The following is a 17,242-nucleotide window of genomic DNA, read 5'->3' on the forward strand; positions in this document are numbered from 1 at the left end:
GAAACCCTATGTGGCACTTCTACTCTGTCCTATAGGGTCACTGAGGCTTAATGGCATCCAACAACAACATACACGCATATGTTTTTAAAGCATTACACTAAATTGTGGAAACCAAACACTGATATAAATCAGGTAAAGCGATTCTGAAAGCTGGGAGAAATCCCAAATGGGCAGTTGAACACATCAGGAGAAGCAAAATTTACAAAAACTGAGTTGTGAACAAATGTTAAACACCACCCAAAACCTTTCACCACGTATCACACTGTTAACAGAAGTCCCTTGTAAGCGTGTTAACACTTTGAGATCTCGATTTTGCTGTTGTTAGATGCCTTTCAGTCGGCTCCAACTCTAGCGACCCTATGTACAACAGAACAAAACACCGTCCAGTCCTGCACCATCCTCACCATCATTGCTATGTTTGAGCCCATTGTTGCAGTCAGTGTCAATCCATTTCATTGAGGGTCTTCTTCTCGCACTGACCCTCTACTTTACCAAGCATGATGTCCATGTTATCAAGTATGATGCAATTTGTATATGGCTTTTACATTATTTCCAAAGTTTGCTATCTTCAAAATATCCCTCAAAGGGAGAGAGGCAGGAAAGGCCAACAAGGCCATTTGTGGATGAGAAGATGAAGGTCCAGGCAGGCAGTGTGACTTGCTTTAGGATCTCACAGGTCTTTGGCAGATACGTATGAACTCCCTGTTCTTCTAATATCAGATATTGTGATTTTTTTTTCTTTTAATTTATCCACCTTTATGAAGTTGCAACATGCATTTGAAATCAGGAAATTCAAGTGATCTTATCCCAGGTGTTTGGAAGAAAGGTCCTTCAAACAAACTGCACTAAAATGTTGTCGTTGTTGCTGGGTGCCATCGAGTTGATTCCGACTCAGAGCGGATCAATGTGACAGAGCAGAACTGCCCCACAGGGTTTTCTAGGCTGTAATCTTCATGGAAGCAGATCGTCAGACCTTTCCCCCATGGAGCTACTGGCTGGGTTTGAACTGGCAACCTTTTGTTTAGCAGCCGAGTGCTTAACCATTGTGCCATCAGGGCTCCTTAAATGTAAGCTGTGTTTTTCTGCTCTATCTATCTCGCGCACCACAACAGTGCTTGCACACAGAAAGTTCTCAGTAAACATTTGTTGAATGTAAAAGGCAACTGTATAACCACACTTTTATAACGATGCCATTCGCACTCTGACGCACAAATACTCTTGGCTGAAAACCCAGACCCATCGTTCCCTTGTTAAATTCCCTAATGGTTTTCCACAGAGAACAAGCTAGATGTCCTCTAGCTTCAATTTTCACCTCCTCCACTCCGACCCCCAGTCCCCCTCCCCATCATCCTCTGACCCTCCAGAGCTACTTATACCAACTGCCCTGGGTCTCCTTTACCCTAAGGATGCAGGATTCAGATGAGAAGTGGATGTGCCAGTGGGGGTGGAAGCTGGCAGCCTTGGGTGGTCCCTGGTCCTGGAAGCTCACCAGAAGCCACGTGCTTTTGCTGAGCCTTCTTCTTTACCCTTGTTTTAGGTCATCTGCATTACCTATGCTTTTTCTCTGCCTCAGATGAAATCCAAGTATCTCAGGGCCCAGAGCTCTGCTCTGCGAAGAGAAACTCCCTGCCAAAGGAGAATGCTCTTTTCTTTCCAGAAAGGTCTCCAGGGACAAAGCCTTCCCTCAAGTCCCCTGGGCTCTCCTGCTACTCTCTGAGTCAGCAAAGTGGTGAGTGGAAAGTCCTGGCTGGAATCCCGACACACTTTGAGGGTTTCTCGAGAGCTCCTTGTCCCAGTTTGTGGTCATTTTTCATAAACACCAGTCCCCAGCAGGGATCTGGGCAGTCCTGTTAATCCCTGGGGATTTCTGGAGTAGCCCTCTTCCTCCTGACCCCAATTAACACTCTCCACTCCACACTCCACTACTTTCACTTCCAGCTGTTTCCTGGAACCTTGCTCTGTCCCTAGCTATTCTACCTATCTAATGATTGTCCAGAAAACAATCGGCTATTTGGGGTTGAGAACCAGTGACTCTCCAAAATTCCTATTTTCATCAAAAGAATCAAAAATATTCTTTAACCAGACCTCTTGACCTTAAGAAAAAAAAAAGCAGAGTTATTAATAAACAAAGTCTTTGCTGTGATCACGCTCTAGGACAGGCACTGAGCTAGGGGACAGGTGCGTGAAGATTAAGGAAAAGCATAGGCCTGCCTGCCAGGGTGCACAGGCTAGTTTCGGGACAGACCAGCGAATTGGATACAGTCAAAATCTAGCAAAGGTTCTCCATCAGAGGGAGCACCAGGAGGGCACTGAAATCACAGGCTGGTCCACTGCTGTCTCCCTGACCTCATTGCTTGATACTTAGCAGTCCACTTGTTCACTCTGCTGCAGCCACCCGCCTCTCTGCTGTCCCTTAAACATGCCAGGCACATCTCAGCCCCCATTTCTGCATATGCCTTGAACATGTTTTCCTTACTTATTTACATATCTCATTCTCTCACTTCTTCCAGGTCTTAACTCAATCATCATCTTCCGATGAGGTCTCCCCTGACTACCCTATTTAAAATAGTAGCTCTTTCCCCACACCTCCCCCTACACACCCCTCAGTGTGTATACCCATCTCTGCTTCATTTTTCTTCATGGAACTTAACACCATCTAACATAACATATATTTTATTTGTTTATGGGCTTATGCCCATCTTTTCCCAACAGAACATAAGCTCTATGGGGGCAAGGAGTTTTGTCTGTTTGGTTCACCACTGCTGTATCCCCAGAACCTGACCTGAGAAAGAGTGCCTCACTCATTAGATTCTCAAAAAGTATTTGTTCAGTAAGTGGATGGATAGACGGGTGGATGGCTGGATGAGTTTGGTGGGCAGTTGGGGAAGATGTAACACCAGAACTGAGTCCCAAAAGATCTGTCCAGCTAAAGTAAGAACATTTTAGAAAGAGGACGCCACTCCTGTGTGATCTTGGGTAAATCATATTACAGTGTTCTCTTCTGTAATATGAAGCTAATGCATGATATTTACAAGTCCGTGATGAGCCATGAAACTAAAAAGGGAGTGTGGGCTAGTTAAAATGAGCCAAAGATGGAAGAGGCTGATGCAAGACAGGAAAAGACAAAAGGAACCATGCCTTTCTCCACAACTACCAGATTGAGTTATGACCACAGAAGACAGGAAGCGGGGAAGCCCAGCACAATGAGGGTGGGAGCTGGATGGATCAGCTGAACTTAATCTCATGATTCAAAAGGGGGTGCTTCAGTTCTAGGCCAAAGGCAGAATTTCCAATCCCCTGCAGTACTGTTCCCTGTGAATTAAGTCACCAAGCAAGCCACAAAACTTCATACATTTTCTGCCTTTCAGTAAATAATTGTACTCTCTAAGGCTTCGTTTCGCCCACTATAAAATGGAGACAACAACTCCTCTCTCATTAAATGACACATGTGAACATTTTCAGAACAGTGCTTGACCCTTTGGAAGCACATGGTAAGAGTTCGTTAAGTGGAAATATATTATTTGTACGAAGTTTATGTGAAGGTGGGGAGAACCACGGGACTCCGTTCTGGAAAAAGGCAAAAAAAAATCAAGCTATGATGATGGCGTTTTCTGAGGCTTCAGTGAAGTCATGGCAGGAAAAAGGATTCTATTTTCCTAAAAAAAAAAAAAATAAAAATGTGGTCTGGAAGCAGCGTGAGTTGTGTGGTATGGGAAAGTGTATGGCTTTTAAACCCGGGCCAACTTAATTGAAATCCAGACTCCTCATTTTCAGTCCTATGTCTTAAAGCAAGTTTTTAAAAACTGTTTCAGTTTCAGTGATTTTATCTTCAAAACAGGAATAAAAATATCTACTTTGCAAGGTTGTCTATAGGGCGAGAAATGTATATAAAAAGACTAGCAAAATAGAATTAAAAAAAAATTTTTTTTTTTTTTTTTAGAATTAGTAGGTGCTAAATTTTTTTTATTTTAAATGCATGCTGGAAACCCTGGTGGCGTAGTGGTTAAATGCTACAGCTGCTAAGAGGTCAGCAGTTCGAATCCACCAGGCACTCCTTGGAAACTCTATGCGGCAGTTCCATTCTGTTCTGTAGGGTCGCCGAGAGTCGGAATCAACTGGACGGCAACAGGTTTTTTCTTTTTTTTTTTAACGCATGCTGAATAGCATGATGCATTGTTTATTAGTATAATTTGAAATTTAAGGATACCTCACAAAATTAGGGACCATGACAATACTGGGTACCCCATAAATTGCTGGGTAGAAGAAAATAATTCACACATATATACCACGAGATAGCAAGTGTGCTATAGCTATTTTAGTTTATATGAGCTGCTGAAATGATTTCCTGAATTTGAGGTTTAACAGATAAATTTATGCAACCCACAACCTTACTAGCCGGTGACTGAGTTTACAGCGTGAAAAGGAAAGCTGAGGCACACAATTGGTTAAAAGGAAGAGAAATAGGGGAGATGCCCATAGCTCTTTTTCCACTCAGGCATAAGCCTACACACTCTCCCCCAGTCATGTGTTGGGCCCCAGTTCAGCCCCATGAGAAAAGGGCCCTCGGCTACAGCATCTGCAACCTAGAGCCAAGCAATCTTCTCCGCATCCCAAGACAGCCTCGGGGCCTACAGTCTGGAGCCAGGCTTATAAACCTAGGGATTGATTAAGACTTCGTCTAGTCAGACCCACTCTTTAGAGATGGAGAAACTGAGTCTCAGGGAAGGAAAAAGGCTTCCAAAAGATTGGGCAGTAAGTTCCTGGCAGTGCCAGGCTTAAGACCCAGGGAACTCTGGGTAGTGCGCTTTCTACCGCCCCACCTTGTCTTCTGGCTTCTCAGCAACATGACAGCTAAGTACAGAAAGCAACATTGTACATGGATTTCTACCCTTACTTCTGTTCCTTCTCCTCTTGCATGTACATTCTCTAGACTCTGCTAAGCCCTGCTTGGCTTTGACCTGAAAGAACCTGAAGATGGTGTGAACAAGAAGAGACCACAGTATGCCATGTTTTCACGGGTACTACAGCAACTTTAAAGGAGCCCTGGTGGCACAGTGGTTAAGAGCTTGGCAGCTAACCAAAAGGTCAGCAGTTTGGATCCACCAGCCTCTCCTTGGAAACCCCATGGGGCAGTTCTACTCTGTCCTATAGGGTTGCTATGAGTCGGAATCAACTTGAAGGCAATGTTTTGTTTTGTTTTTTAAGGCAACTTCAATATAGTTTCTCTTTCTGTGTTTCTCTTTCTCCTTTTTTACCCTTTAATGTTTTCATACTTCCCCTCTAAAAAAAAAAAATTAAATAAAAATGAAATATAGTCTTAGGCCTTTATTTTTTCAAACCTGTATTAGGATTCTCCTTCTTTTACCTTTATGACTGTGAAAATATTATCTCACTTGAATCTTTTCAAATATGTGTAGAACGAGATTGTGCAGTTTTCTGTGTTTCAGAAGCAGAAAGATTAGATACGTCTTCCTAACAATACATACTTCAGTTGCTTCCTGCCTGTTAACTTCAATTGCCTTTCTTGGTAGCCACCGGTCCCTGAGCAACAAAAGGTCCCTCACTCCTGCGGCAACACTTCAGCAGTCAGTTCCATTTATGAGCTACACAAAAGCCAGGGACTGCTGTGAGGCAGAGCCTTATCCAGAGGCTGTCTGGCAGGGCTCTGCCCTTGGCAGCGCCTCCCTGGATCTGAAAGAACCCAACACGCACACACATACTCACATACCACACTCCTTAAATACCACATCCACACACATTCATATACACTCACACACTATACCCACACCCTCAAACACCACACACATTCACATACACATTCACACACTGAAACACCACACACAGTCATATATACTCACACACCACACACTCACATACCACACATATACAACTACACACACATACACTCATACCACACACACACACACACACACACCTAGGTGTCTCTAATGTATAAGGACCAGCCATTCCCAGAAGTATCCTCATCTCTATGCCTTATGTGAACCATATTTACAACTCCTGACTGGCTCCAATGGGCTGTGCAAACCAAAGGCTTTCAGGATCCTAAAATCCAAGGTCACTTCTCTATTGTGGAAACCATTTGTGCATAGTCAGGCAACTAGTTCCTATCATGAGTTACTGCTAAGTGAGAATCTCCTCCAGATGAGTAAGTTGGGTCCTCAGAGAAAGGCAATACAACAGATTTTTTAAACCTAATTAGATTCTGAAAGAAATGTTAAACTTTCAGTCTGGCAAAAGTCAGAGTTATCACACGTTAAGCATAAACTCAAAAAATGGGGGTGGGGGGGCCAAGAAGGAGGAGGAGGAGGAAGCAGAGAAGAGACAGAAGACCAAAAAGGAGGAGGAGGAAGCAGAGAAGAGACAGAAGACCAAAAAGGAGGAGAAGGACGAGGAGGAGGATGAGGAGGAGGAAGGGTGGTCCCCAATCTTCTCTACTTAAATGCTCTATATTTCAATACCCAGCCCACATAGACAATGGCCATGACAATGAACTAGTCTTTTTCCTTGGGCAGATCTTGTACTGGCCCTGTGCTCTCCACTTTTCACTCTCAAAAATGCCTAGCCCACTGCTTTTACTATAGCCCCAATAAAGTAAAACCGCCAATGGCAATGGCCATCACCATCAGGGCAATGGTCACCACATGATGCTTGATGAAGCATTCAACGCTCATAGGCATCAGTGGCAATGGAAGCACTGGGGCCAAAATGAATCCGACACAAACAAGCCCATGGCATCAAAAGATCAGCAGTGCAAGAGAAGTAAGCCAATGGCCTTGAAGAAACCAAGGCAGACCACATGGAAGACTTCTCACATGCCTCCAACAGTCTGCCAAGAGCCAGGACAGAGGCAACTAGAATGAAACCACACAGGCAGCTGAAGCCAGACAGAGCAACAGTGTCTGCATCTGAGGAAAAGATAAGAAGCATCAGGTTTATGCTCAGTGCTTCCCATAAGGGTACAACAGCCTCCCTTTTGAAGCCCTGGTCTTTATTCCCAGGATTTGAGAGAGAGAGAAAGGAATAAATCATTTGCTTAGAAACAGAGTTCCTAGGGCCCACAGAAAAGAAGCCATAAGGCAAGGTCACTCAACAAGTCAAAAGCAGAGCCAAGATAAGAGCCAAGACCTTCTCACACTCTGCTCAGGGCTTTTCACTTCCCTATATTCACTCTTTAAGCCCTGTTTCCTCCTTATAAGGCTGAAAAGATGAGTAAGACTGAAAAATTCCCTTCTACCTTTCCCCCACCAAGGCCAATGATGAAACTTGATTATAATCCATGTTAAGTCAAAAATTCCCAACTTAATTTTACTTCTAAGGATATATACATATTTTTTTTAATTACTTTTTTCCAAAGGAACTTTGAAGCTCACTCTTTTCATTTTTTGTTTGTTCTGGCACCAAATGTGGTCATTTAATGTATTTCCTGTTATTTAAAGTAATGAAATAGAAAATTAACCCTTAATGCTTTTGATAAGCATGAGGTAAATCATGCCATCATGAACCATGTCATCATACCCATCTGATATCCAAGGTTGGACATTCAAGGCCATCACTAACACTGTACCAACCCCAGGAATGCTGTGATTTCCACTAGGCATTTTGAGATGGAGACCCACAAGCACTTCTCCAAAAATCTTTGCTCAGATGTTCTTCCAAATTCAGAATTTTTTAGATTTTAGAAAGATAATATAGTGCATATATCATATATTATACAGCCCCAGCATGACTGGGGTGCTCATCTTTCTGCAGTAGAATTTATTCATTCTGAGTGGGCTAAATGGAAACTATTAATAGTTGCATGTCAGATCAGGTCAGGCCTCCAAATGAGTTATGAAAAAAACTTTCCATTTTTAGAGGTTTTTGGACTTGGAAATAAAGGAATATATATCAGTCAGAAAATAGCTTAAATACTTCAATTTGTTACTTCTGAAGGTACTCAAGAGCTGAGTAACACCAAATACCAAATAGGGAAGTTCAATACTTCAGACAAAAAGAACACATTTAAAAATGAAGAAAAAAACTGAGGGTAAGGAGATCAATCCTACGGTGTGTGCAATGCTTAATCATGACTGGAATCACTGTCTTTGTTACAATCCAATAAACACAGTATAATAGCTGGGTTCGTTTCAAGCATAAAGTGAAAGCTCACAAGCTAGGAATATAAGTCCAGAAGAGTGGACGTTTTGGGAATTTGTCAGGAGTCAATTCAGGAATATGTCAGAGAAAGAAGTTGCCTGTCACTTTCCACCCAAAACAACAAAATAAACAAGAAACCTAAAGGAAGGAGCAAAAACTTCCAAACAAATTTTCTTCAAACATTAGGCAGAAAGGTAGACTGACATATATTTAATTTATTTAATCCTCACAATATCTCCGAGACACAAACATGATTAACCTAAATTCACAACTTAGAAAATTGAGCAAGATGAAGGAATTTGCCCAAAGGAAGAACCAGGATTCCAATCCAGGTCTGGTTTGAAATCCATGCTCTCATCCTTAAGCTCGGGGAAATTCTTAGAACTTCTAAGCACACACTTCACTTCTCTGGAATTCAAAGGTTTGTAGTAGCTGAGTTCTTGCCTCAGCCTTGGAAAAGCCTTGCGTGCTCACATGCTCCTTCTCTCTGGACCTCAGTTTCTACAAAATAACCGAGTTAGACTAGAGGTGTCCACATCTAGCTTTGAGAACATGCAAGTCTGTCATTCTGTAAGCCCAGAGCATACTTTTCTTTGTTCCCCTGACCTCAACCGTCCCAGCTTGGGGTCTGAAAAATAACTTATGCACAACCTGCCTCAATTGGGTGGGGTCCACAGCTCAGCAAGGCCATATGCTACATACACTGCAGGCACAGCTCATTACTGCTGGATTGCATCCTTGATGAAGTAGGCTGAGCAGAGGACACCCTTGAAGGACATCCGTCAGACATGGAGATATAAGTTACAGGGATACACGTAAAACAGAAGCTATATGTACACACACACATATATATATAGTTCAATTTTCAGGTACAAAGGCACAGCTGGTTAGTATGAACTTAATAACACTTTGAAAGGAATGTTTTACCAAGACACATGCTTATTAATTTAATTCCATGCTTCCTGGCAAGCTCCACAGCTCTTATTTATAGTGGATGATGGGGGAGATCAAGTTTTGAAGGCATATAGACATGGTTTCAAATACCAGATCTATGCAACTCTCCTGATGAGGTGATATTACACAATTACTCTGTAGAATGGGGACAACCACTGTTTCAAAAGCTGTTCAGAAAATTGCTGTAAATGGATATTAAGTGATCATTCTTTTTCATGCGGACAATACCCTATAGCATTTAGTAGGTGTTGCTACCCATGTTTTCTAAGGGAGACAGAAAACTCAAGAGGTGAGATAACTTGCCAAAGCTCCGGCCACTCGTGAGCAGGCAGTGTGGGCCCAGGACTCAAGGTGTTGTCTCACTCTCCATTTGTTCTTCTCCAGACCACAACACGCTGCCTCTTTACTCACTTACTAGGTGACTAGGACCCAGACTCCTCACGCATGCCTTTGGTTTTAATAAGTAACGACAGAACTGACGGTGTGTTGAGGTAGCTGTGTGTTTGTTATTATTTCTCGTGACCATTAAATGATCCTGCATTTTAATTTATTCTAGAACCTGGAAATCATCACACCAATGGCTTTTGTTAAAAAGACATTAACTTAAAACAGAGGAGCACACTGGTAGTCACCAAGGCATCTCTGAGGTCAAGCCTTTCCATCTATGTTAGTGGAAACCCTGAAATATGGAGAAAGCTGGTAACTGTCTTCTCTGCCTCTGGCCCTGCTGAGCTCCTGTGACCCTTCTTACCTTTTCCTGTTGTCATCGGCTGGCCTTGACTTTCAATCACTTATTGGGACACTCACTCAGGAAATGATTCCTTTTCTGGGAGGGAGAACAAAGTTTCTCTGCCCTTTGAAGGGATTCTTTGAAAATACATTTGGCTCTCCCCATCCCCAGCTCGGCAACCGTGCTAACTAGGGCTGCCAGGTTTTGCTTCTTCACCTGTCACTCAGGGAAATGAGCCCAGGGCTTATTAGAATCATCAGGCTGAATGTGGAAGGAAGCTTTTAGATCACCAAATTCAACCATCTCGTTTCACCAGCAACGAAACTGTGGCAAAGATACCTGCCTCTCAGGCAGTCAGGGGCAAAGCTGAGAGCTGAGTCCAGGTCGCTAGCCTTCTAGGCCATGTGATTTCTGTTGCATGCTACCTCTGTGTGCAAAATGCCGAGTGTAATTCAGGAGCTCCACAAATATTCCACATCTAGGGAAATGGGCTATGTTGCAATAAACATTCAAATAATTACATTTCCTTCATCCCATAGCACACTGCACCTTGTGTGGTGCTCACCAAGCTCCGCTTTGGCATGGATTTACTCTTCCATCTCCCCTGTAGAGGGAGAGCTACCTGAGGGCAGAAGCACTGCCATTCTGTTCACTATATCCACATTGTCTAATGCAGTACAGGAAAGAACCCAGGGCACATTTACTAAACGGATGAACGATCCCATTTTTATGCTTGGTCCATCATAAAACTGCAATTAAACTCTTTGGGGCATGCTATCTCCCCAGTTTCATTTAAAAAATCTAATTATCTATGTCATCTAGAATTTTTATTAGAAAGTGAAGTCATTAAATAAGCAGACACCAGACTCGGGCCCTGAGATAATTGCAAATAGAGACCCATCTGTCTGTAGTGCTAAGCTGGACCTGGTAAACACAGCGCTGGGAAATGTGGTGCCCTGTTCTAGTGCTTGTATTCTTTGGGGGCACTGGGGTTCTTGAACCAGGGAAATCAGACTTCTCAATTACCTGAGAAAAGCTAGGAGACAATTCTATAATTGCTTTTTAATACTTGGATTTTCTAGAAATGAGTTAGACTGACTAAATCCAAATTCCCTTTTCATTTGAACAACCATCTACCAACCCACATTTCATGACCTGGGTTATTTGTCTAGGACACACCTGCCACGCTTTCCATTCAGAAGGTGTTGTGGGCCTTGGTACTGCATATATTGTTTCATTCCATGTTTTTATTCTTTTAAAGATTAAAGAAATATATAGCTTTGCATTAATGGCATGTTATCTTTCGATCCCTAGCATCTAGCAGTGTCTTATACACAGTGAATATTCAATCAATCCTGCTCAGATTTAAAAAAGAAAAACCTTCAGTTATAAATTCTCCGCCTGTTCCAGGGTTTATTTCAACGACAAACCAGCAATCTACTCTTTTGCAGAGGAAGCTACCTCTAGCATCATGGAATATGTTCTCTAAACTCAGGCATGTCAACCTCCTATTCATCACTTACAGAAATAAAACCTCCGCCAACTGCAGAAAGCCTTGTTAATGCGGCGCTGTGAGGAAAGACCCTAATAAAATCCCTAAATATTTACTACAAGTCTGAGTTACATCACGGACAAGCTCCACCCCTGTTAAAACCTGCCTGCATTTTCCAAACATAATTATTTTAGGTCATTGACACGTTAGCCAAAGAAAGAGCCAGACTGTAATATGGGGCAAAAAACGAGCAGGACTCAGTTTTACATTCTGGCCTTGCCACTTACTAGTTGGGAGACAGGTGCAGCTACCTTTATCTTTCCCAGCTTCCTTAACTATGAAATGGGGACACTAATGTCAATGCCCTAGGATTGTTTCAATGATCTGAGAAAATGTATATATAGATATATATATATATACACACATATATATGGCAACTTAAAAAAAAAAGCTAACCATGCTCAGAATGAAAAACATGAAGCATTCGTTTAAAAGTATTCTCACAGAGAGTAACACGTTTCTGAGATTCAGGTATTCGCTCCCATTTCAAATGTGTCCCCCCCTTTGAGGAAAACAAAAGGATTACTTGACACCCAGAGCTGGCGATTCTTGTAATGTGGTAGAATGCAGCTTATGTGGTAAGGGATAACTGGAGGATTCACCAGCATTGCTAGGAACCTCAGCATGTGCAATGTTTAACCTTCACTGACAAGGAACGGATCTCCGAAGGCCAGAATTAGTCCAGGGAGCTCTCTACCTCAGTTCTAAGGGAACCTGAAGGCCCAGTAACTGGACACTTTTCTAATCAATTTAACTAGATAATATGACTCCTGTGAGGTGGGCACCATGCCAGACTCTATAAAGCATGTAACATTTCATTCTTAGAAGGCAACTATTATTATCCCCATTTTACAGACATAAGAATTGAGGCTCAGAGAAGTTAGGCAACTCCTTCAGGATCCCACAGATAGGAAGTAGCGGTAGTGGAATTTGCACTCGTTTCTGACACCAAAACCCATTTTCTCTCCAATCGCCATGCTGCCTTTTCAGGTAACCCATGTAGTCCCTGAGAAAAAAATTTTTAAGCAAGATGAAGTAGGAGCCAGAGGCTACCGTGGGTGAATGTGTCCAAACTCAGCAAGGCAGGACTGTCTCCTGCCAGGTATCTCTCCCCTGTCCTGCTCACCAGAGCTCAATGAGGGGTTCACCTGCCATCACACCGTGGCTTTGAGGACCGGGACAGGGGCTTCCCAAAAAGGGAACAGCCTTACTTCAGTCACAAAGCACAGGCCTCCTGGCCCTACCATAAAGGGCAACCCAGTTGAGCTGCCTCCTCTAGGCCCCACATCACCCTGCCCCACCCCTTTATCACAGCACTTCTCCGACTGTATTGCAAGAATCTCTTGCCATGTCTGTCATTACCACCAGGCTACATTCTTTGGAAACTGAAAACAGTGTTAATTTTTCCCCCCAGTTCCCCAAACTGTATATGGTACAGAGTTGGTGCTCAAGGAATGGAAAGTCCATAACTGAAACCATAAATGAAGAAATGGTTTCAGCATCAAGGCTGGACAAATGACTTTAGAGAAACTCTCTAACGTTACCTGAGATTTTAGGTCTTAATTATACCTATGGGAGTTCTTAATCTCCCGCCTGTGGTTCTGAGGTCTCTTTAACACTGAGATCTCCCAACAGGACTCGGATATTGTGGGTCCTTCTGACTTTCAGCTTTTCAAAGCACTCCCTCTAAACTATACTATTCCATTCTAAAACAGCAATCCAATGTGACCAAGAGGACAGACAGTATCAACCCCATTTTAAAGCCTATGAAACTGAGGCCCCTATGAGTGAACTGACTTCCCTGGGGCCAACAGTTGACAACGTTCCCTCATCTTTTCATGCTACCATATTGCTTTATCAGCTTATTAACAAAACAAGCTTGGAGCACCAGCGAAGTGAAGGCAGAAAGGGGGCGGGAGGGAAAGGAGAGAGCAGGCAATCAAGGGGAAGAGGAGAAAAGGGAAGGGAGGATGCAGCTCCACTGGAGAATGTCACTGACAGCTGACGTTCGGTGACACCACAGCCCTGGGAAGCCCCAAAGTCCTCACCCAGGGCTGTCCTGGGAGGACCTGCTCTGTTCTCAGTATCCCTGACTCATCCCGCTGCATCTAGGCTCTGAGTTGAGAGTAAAAGCAAACTGAATTCTTCTTGGTGCTGAGTGAAAACAGGAAGTCACAAGTGGCTTAGCTCTCCTCTCAACTTGGGTCTCATCAGTTCAGGTCAAGGGTGCAGAAAGGATGTGGCAGGCCTGCTCCGTGGAAAGCAGCCCCATCAGCTGCTTGCCTCCACAGGAGTCCAGCCCCGCACCCGAGGAGCAGGGAAACTGGGGAACCCTTCCCAATGAGATTCCTAGGAGCATATGATTAGGGGATGGACTAAGGAAGGTTCTGTTGTCCTCTGGGAACAGGACCCGCAAGCCTAGCAGGGTGGAAAGTCAGGGAGCTCTGCATTTGGCTGCCAGCTCCACCGCTTTCCCATTCATTCAACAAAACTGAAGGCTGACTGTGTGCTCAGAATCGCCATCACCTTGGGGAAGTAGCTCACTCTCTCTGAGTTCAGTTTCCTTATCTGCAAAGTAGGGACAGCCCCTACCTCACAGTGTTGTTGTGAAGATGAAAAGAAGTAATGCCAGCAAAGCTCCCCCACAATGCTTGTCTATTATTAGCACAGAGGCAGTATGTTACCCACTGTGTGCCTGGGCTGTGATGCTGCTGCCCACCTTTCCAGAGCAGAGAGGCAGGAAGGAGGGTGGGTAGATCTGTCCCACCATCTATTCCTTACACCCCACCCCCCAGCCCCGAAGTACAGGGCCAGGAGGAGGTGAAGTTCTGCCAGCCCCCAACCCGGGCCAAGTGCCCATGTTTATGACTGTTTATTCCAGAGCAAGTAGAAAGGAGAAATTAGAGCCATAAGAGACAGGACAACAGACCAATAAAATCCAGCTCCCAGAAGAGTCAGAAGAAGGAAGAGAGGCAAAACTGTCACCATAGCAACACAAGACCGTCAGAAACATGCAGGAAAAACAGCCCCTGCTCTGCCTCCTCTCTTCACTACAAAGCTAGCCCTCGAACTCTATGTGGAGCTCAGTGAAAGCCTGCGATAGGCCCTAAAACTCCTGGCCCCCCAGCCGAGATGCCTAGCCTGATCTGGCTAGTGGCCACCTTCCTCAAGCTGCCCCAGACAGGTCTCAGCCCTTCATGGTCCCAGCCCAGCTTTCTGTGCTCTGGGGACTTGATGCTGTGCAGATGGCCCAGGCCCTATCAGAGGAGACGGTGAATGGTGAAGGAAGGGGAAAGTTTCTGACCGTGAAGGGAGGGAGAACCACAGAGCTGCGGGGAAGACCAAGGCCCTGAATGTTAGCCCCATTACTCTACCCTGAGTTGCTTGGACAGTGGGCGGGAAAACAAGGGCTTGAGGGAAGAGACCCAGGCCCAGAATGGTGGTGTCATCTGTACTGGTCCCTGAGCTCCCCGCACAGTGGATAGGAGAATTCTGGGGACCTGGAGATGGGGTCAGCGAATAGCTTTGGAGGCCTTAAATGATAAAGCTTTTGCTCCTGGTCTCTGGGGACACTGGCTGGCAAGTCAAGGGAGCTGGGAGGAGGACTCAAGAACTGGCTGGCCCATTCTGACAGAGGCTTCTTGGTCCTTCAGCTGGCAGGCAAGACAGGTGTCTCCACCAAAAAGCATGGCTGGCCTGGGACCAGCCTTTTGGGAAATGGGTCAAATTGTTCCCAAAGCTCAGGATCCATAAGGTTTCTTTTGCCAAACTCAGGTCCTGGGGAGGATGATGGCAAGGAATGCTGGGTCCTGGGGACAACAGCTTGTGGCAAGTGGCAGCAGAAAGATCCAGGTGTGCAGGGGCTGGGGAGAGGGATCATCCCTGCCTCTGGGGTTGTGGAGAGTGACTGGGAGCCCCCGCCTCTGGGGTGGGAGTGGGGAAACACAGGGCTGGGGTCTCCTCGAAGAATGGAGTTTGGAGATGAAGACACCTGGAGGGGGTGTTGCGTGGCCGAGGGGCCAGGAAGGGCGATCTGGGAAAGGAATAGAGGATCACTTGGTAGGTAGTCCTCGGAGAGGGGCAGCGATGGGGCTCAGAGGCGGACATCTGAACTGCGACCGCTCGAGAACGGCTAAAGAATTGGGTCCTCCCGCGTTCCCTCCCTCTCCGAAGGCTCAGGGGCGTCGGGAGCCGGGGAACTACGGCAAGGTTCGCCCGGCAACCCGCACCGCCCTGCTGTTGCCCGGCGCCTCCTGGCCCCGTCTCCCTGCAGAACCCCGGCCCGCGCGCGCTCCCCGCGGCCGTGACCCCGCTGCGCTCACCCTGAGCCTCTGCCGCCACCGCCGCCCTGCTCGGCCGCGCGCTCCGCCGCTGCCCCAGCCGCCGCCGCTGTGGACGCCTCTCCGCGGCCGCCGCTGCCTGCGAAACGGCCCCGGAGCCCCGCCCCCGGCCCGCCCCGCTGCGGCCGCCCCGCCCCGGCCCCCTGGGATCCCCGCCCCGCACCCGCAGCCCCCGGTCGGATCCCCACACTCGGAGACGAGCCCTCTCTTCATCTGGCTCTGCTCAGTGCGCCCAGGAGCTGGTGCTGACCAGTCCTGCCCAGAGTGCTGCTGGACCAACCAGCCCCTGCCCTGCTCTCCGCCTTGGCCCGCGTGGCCCTGCTCTCTGAGAAGGAGCCTGGACCAGCACTGTCGAGGTGCACACGCCAAATTCTTCCAGCGCCCTACAACCCTCGGAAAAAAAGGCAGGAGGGGGGTTGAGGGAGAAGGAAGGGCCTGCAATCCCTAGAGGCACACCCACCCTCAAATTAGTGCCCATGCAACCAACCAGGGCCATCCCTAACTTCTACCCCTCCCCCCAACCCCTGACCCCCCCCATCCCTCTCCCCCATTGCTTTGGATTCTGAACCCAGGCTTGTCCCCTGTCCTTTCCACCCATTGTATTAACATTCCCAGCCCTGGGGGCCTTGGTTACCAGACAGGAGCACCAAAAACGTCTTCCCAAATTCTTAACCCCAAAATTTAATTACCCTAAAGAGTAAATCTGCAAAAACACTAAAAAAAAAAAAAAAGAAAGAAAATCCTATGCTACAGGGGAAAGTGAGGGATTACAGCACCATTGTCATCATCATTGTTTCAAAACATCTGCCATGGAGGTTTTTTGCATTAAGGAGAGGGAGATTCAGGAAACCGGAGAGAGCAGAGTGCAGTGCCAAACAGGTTGTGAGTCAGAGCTCCTGTTGGAGGGCCCTCCTGCAGGCCCAGCTTTGGCTGCTTCCTCTCGCAGTCAATCAACCAGAGCACCACGAAACATTTATTAAATCCCTACAATGTACCAAGCAAAGTGCCAGTAGCTGTGTTGGTTGAGGAAATGTAGGGGGTTGTGAGCGTAAGAGAGCAAAGCACAGAACTGGGAGCATCAAAGCTTGAGAACTTGGTCAAGTGTCTTCCTTTTAAGAGAGACAGTGTCCCCATAGAGGACTTGATGCTGTCCAAGCTTCCTTCAGGCTCCCACAATCTACAGGTCTGAAAGCCTTCCTTCAACTGCCCAGTATGGCATGAATTCACAGGCAGGTGGCAGGAGGGTCAGAAAAGCTTTTCAACCTCAGTCTAGTTAGAATGAAAGACTCTCTCAATCGGAAGGGGTCCTTAGGATTTAGAGTCTTCATTTGAGGCCATTGAGGTCCCCCGGGTGCTGGCCCAGCCTTTCTTGTCAGTCCTTCCAAAGGTGATCCACTGTGTCTTTGGGGATAGCTCTATTAGAAAATCATTCTTGCCATGAGCTAAGCCATGCTTTCCTGCCCACACATATACTTACACACAGATGTTTCTGACTTACTCTGTCCGCTT

The 17,242-nt window shown here is 45.9% G+C and overlaps 1 protein-coding gene across 2 annotated transcripts in view; it reads right to left on the bottom strand.

The window, feature by feature from the left end:
- The window catches only part of CYRIA (CYFIP related Rac1 interactor A), a 149,417-nt gene extending 133,615 nt beyond the window's left edge, over positions 1–15,802 (bottom strand). The window contains exon 1 of one of the 2 annotated variants that reach the window (XM_023550435.2): positions 15,716–15,802. The gene's annotated coding sequence lies outside the window, so the exon portion shown is untranslated. The remainder of the gene's footprint in view (positions 1–15,715) is intronic. The other variant, XM_064295053.1, reaches the window with a different exon arrangement.
- Positions 15,803–17,242: the final 1,440 nt, after the last annotated feature.

Source organism: Loxodonta africana, chromosome 12 (genome assembly GCF_030014295.1).
Source record: "Loxodonta africana isolate mLoxAfr1 chromosome 12, mLoxAfr1.hap2, whole genome shotgun sequence".
Taxonomy (NCBI): domain Eukaryota; kingdom Metazoa; phylum Chordata; class Mammalia; order Proboscidea; family Elephantidae; genus Loxodonta; species Loxodonta africana.